Below are 4415 nucleotides of genomic sequence, written 5' to 3' on the forward strand. Positions count from 1 at the left end.
TGGTTCAGCACAACAAGAAAATGGTCTATATGTGCTAGATACGAGCAAACACATTTATAACATAAATACTAAAAAGGCCAAAATTGGTGATTCCGATCTCACGTTCCCGTGGCATTGTCGATTAGGCCATATAAACCCAAAGCGCATGGAATTACTTCAACGGAAGGGAATTCTAGAATCATTCGACTTAGAGAAGATTGATCAATGCGACTCTTGTTTACTTGGCAAAATGACAAAGCAACCTTTCTTAAATGTAGGAGAAAGAGCAAGCGAACTACTAGGGCTAATACATACGGACGTACGTGGGCCTATGAGTATGAAAGCTAGAGGTGTTTTCAGCTATTTCATAACGTTTACGGACGATTTTCGTACATATGGCTATATTTACTTAATGAAACACAAGTTTGAATCGTTTGAGAAATTACGAGAATTTCAAAATGAAGTAGAAAATCAACATGGCAAGAAAATCAAAGCTCTAAGATCAGATCGAGGAGGTGAATATCTTAGCCACGAGTTTGATGACCATCTAAAAGAATGCGGGTCTGAATTGACTGCTCCGGGGACACCTCAATGGAATGGACTGTCGGAACAGAGAAACAGGACCTTACTTGATATGGCCAGGTCAATGATGAGTCAAGCCGAACTTCCTTTACAATTTTGGGGACATGCGTTGGAAACAGCAGCACTCACACTGAATCGTGCTCCGTCAAATGCTGTTGAAAAGACTCCATACGAATTATGGACTGGGAAACTTCCAAAGTTGTCTTTTCTAAAGATTTGGGGTTGCGAAGCATATGTCAAGCGATTAATTTAGGACAAGCTCGAACCAAAATCTGACAAATGTTTCTTCGTTGGGTATCCAAAAGTAACAAATGGGTATTACTTCTACAACAAGTCAGAAAACAAAGTATTCGTTGCTCGTGACGGTGTCTTTTTGGAAAGAAATCATATTTCCAAATTGAAAAGTGGGAGAATAATAAACATCGAAGAGGTTCGAGACGAACAACGAACCAAAAACTCTTTAGAAGTAGTTCAAGGCGAAGAACCTCCAAGGTATTTAAAAGAGCCAGTGGGAGTAGTTCCCCAATACGTTGTTGCCCCTCGTAAGTCAAATAGAACTAAGGTTCAGCCGGACAGATGGACAGGCGTCCTCTTGACTGAAAACATAGACGTTCTCATATTAGATAGTGATGAAGCTATGACGAGCCCAAGCTCCAGTAAATGGTTAGAGGCCATGAAATCCGAGATAGACTCCATGTCTGAAAATCAAGTCTGGGATTTAGTAGATTTGCCGGATGGGTTTACACCTATCGGATGCAAATGGGTCTTCAAATTGAAGAAAGACAAAGATGGAATTGTTTACATATACAAAGCTAGATTGGTAGCAAAAGGTTCCAGGCAGGTTCACGGCGTTGACTACGATGAAACCTTTTCTCCAGTCGCGATGCTTAAGTTTATTCGGATTAACGGTGCGATTGCCGCGTTTCATGACTATGAAATATGGCAAATGGATGTCAAAACTTCCTTCTTGAATGGTGTTCTTGAAGAGACTGTTTTTATGACGCAGCCAGAGGGTTTTGTCGATCAAAAGAACCAAGGAAAGGTATGCAAGCTAAAGAAATCTATTTATGGATTAAAGCAGGCATCAAGGAGTTGGAATAAACGATTTGATGAAGCAGTCAATAAGTTTGGCTTCATCAAGAATCAGGACAAATCTTGTGTATACAAGAAGGTCAGTGGGAGTAAAATTGCATTCCTAGTCTTGTATGTATATGACATACTACTTATTGGAAACGACATTCCTATGTTGGAGTCTGTAAAGACTTGGCTTAGAAAGTGTTTCTCAATGAAGGACTTATGAGAGGCATACATATTGGGCATCTAGATCTATAGGGATAGATCTAGGAGGATAATTGGACTAAGCCAGAGAACTTACATTGACAAAGTGCTAGCTAGGTTCAATATGATGGAAGCCAAGAGAGGCCATCTACCCATGTCACATGGCACATATCTAAGCAAGACTCAGTGTCCCAAGACATCTGATGAGCATAGAAAGATGAGTGGAATTCCATACGCTTTGGCTATTGGATCCATCATATATGCTATGATTTGTACAAGGTCGGATGTTTTGTTCGCACTCAGTGCAACGAGCAGGTACCAGTCAGAACCTGAAAAGGACTAAGGATCAGTTTCTGGTCTATGGTGGTACAGATGAGTTGATTGTTAAGGGCTATATGGACGCAAGCTTTCAAATCGACAAAGATGATTTCAGATCACGGTCTTTGTGTTCTGCCTTAATGGCGGAGCAGTAAGCTGGAAAAGTGCTAAGCAAAGCACTGTTGCAGATTCTACAACTGAAGCCGAGTACATTGCTGCCTCAGAAGCAGCAAAGGAAGCTGTTTGGATTCAGAAGTTCATCGAAGAACTTGAGGTTGTCCCCTCCATTAAAGGACCAATGGCTTTGTATTGCGACAATAACGGAGCCATTTCCCAGGCAATGGAGCCTAGGAGCCACCAGAAGTCTAAGCACGTACTGCGGCGATTTCATATACTTCGAGAAATCATTGAAAGGAAAGAAATCGAGATTTGCAAGGTTGGAACTGACGACAACGTCGCGGATCCATTGACTAAACCGTTGCCACAAGCGAAGCACAACACACATGTAACAACCATTGGAATCATGCATATTGGAGAATGGCTTTGATTTTCTAAGTTTTGTTTTAGAACATCTGTTAGATCTGTGTTTAAAACAATTGGTTAACCATTTCATATTTATGAAATTTATTATTTCATATTCATTTAATTTTGGTTTAGTATTAAATGATAAGTCCATGTGATTCAAAACATTCAAATGGGATGTCAAAATGGATTCTTCGAAAAAGAAACACCCATAAGTGAACTTGAATATTGAAGTCACAAAGGATCCTTAATCTAGGTCATTGAAAGGTGGACGACCAATGACTAATGAAGATTAGATTTCAAGTAGATTTTTAGTTCGGTTTCTTGAACTAGATTAACTGGATGTCAGAATCTTTACATAGATACTTATTGGATCTTGTATCGGATGGACCATGAGAACAATTTAAGAGATTAAAGTCATGTCATAAGTAGTTCTCATTAATGGTGATTAGAACCATTCCTCAGAACATGAGTGATTATGTCTGCTCGTTTGAGAATTAGTTCGCTTTGATACTAGCTAAACGTCGCACCGTAAAAGAAGGCTATAAAAGCAGTTATTGGGCGTACTGTAAATCAAAGTGAGTGTTCATAGATTGCAAGAATGGATTGTCCTCCTATCTTTGATAGGATATGATTCTATTGTGTAACAAGGCCTCTCGGAGAGTTAGATACTGTGAAAATGCATGGCCGTGCTCAGAATGGTTAAGGCTTAACCTTCTGTAAAAGTTTAACAGTTGAGCTCTGTAATCCGAGAAACACTTCTGGACCTAATAAGGATGGCTTGGATCTTTCCTTATGTTCATCAAGTAACACTAAGAGACAAAGGAATGTGAATGCACACTTGTCTGAATGACAAGTGGAAGACTAAAGGAAATATGTCCTTCACCCAAGGTGCATTAAGTCTAATACCAAGGTTTGATTAATTGCGAACAATTAATTCAGTAAGATCAAGTGATCGGAACAGCTAGCTGGAGCAATGCTTCCAATCAGTAAGTTCTAATCTATATTAGGCTCACAACTTACTCTTGACTTAACCTATAATGTCACACCAATGACATGTAACAAATCACCGGATTAAATGAATCGGAAATTCATTTAATAGGTTTTTGGGAATTAGTTTGGAAAACGTATTATACGATACGACCTTGCATCGGAATCGTATATCGTATCGATAATATTCGTAAGCTAGGCGAAACGAATAATCGTAACGTACGACGGTGATTGGTCGTATACGATACAATAATTAATAGCCGTAAGGAGTTCGTCACGAATACGAGCCGCATCGGAGCTGTCGGCCTGTCGAGCAAAGCGCGCATGCGCGCAAGGCCCAACGAGCCAGCAAGCTTGCAACGCAGCAAGCAAGCCATTCCGCATGGGCGTGGCAGCGCGCACAAACACAGCAGCAAGCAAGCAAGGCCCACAGACCATGCTGCTCGGCTGCGCGCTGTGGGCTTCGGCCTGCAGTGTGTTGCCTGTGCGTGGGGCTTGTGCTCGCGTGTGTGATGTGTGGCCGGTCAAGGCCTTTTGGTCTTGGCCTGTTACACCTAATATAACAATTAGGTTATATTATTTTCCACAACATAATTAGTTTTCCAAGCAACCCTAAACTTAATTCCAATATTACGTTGGTCAGTTTTTCTCTATGCTCAAAACATGTTCATCCCGAAAAGCAAATATCTTGTACGATGTCTAAGCTACAATAATCAAGACGGATCTGAATGTTTCGGTGAACCAAA

Source organism: Spinacia oleracea, chromosome 6, assembly GCF_020520425.1.
Source record: "Spinacia oleracea cultivar Varoflay chromosome 6, BTI_SOV_V1, whole genome shotgun sequence".
Lineage (NCBI taxonomy): Eukaryota > Viridiplantae > Streptophyta > Magnoliopsida > Caryophyllales > Amaranthaceae > Spinacia > Spinacia oleracea.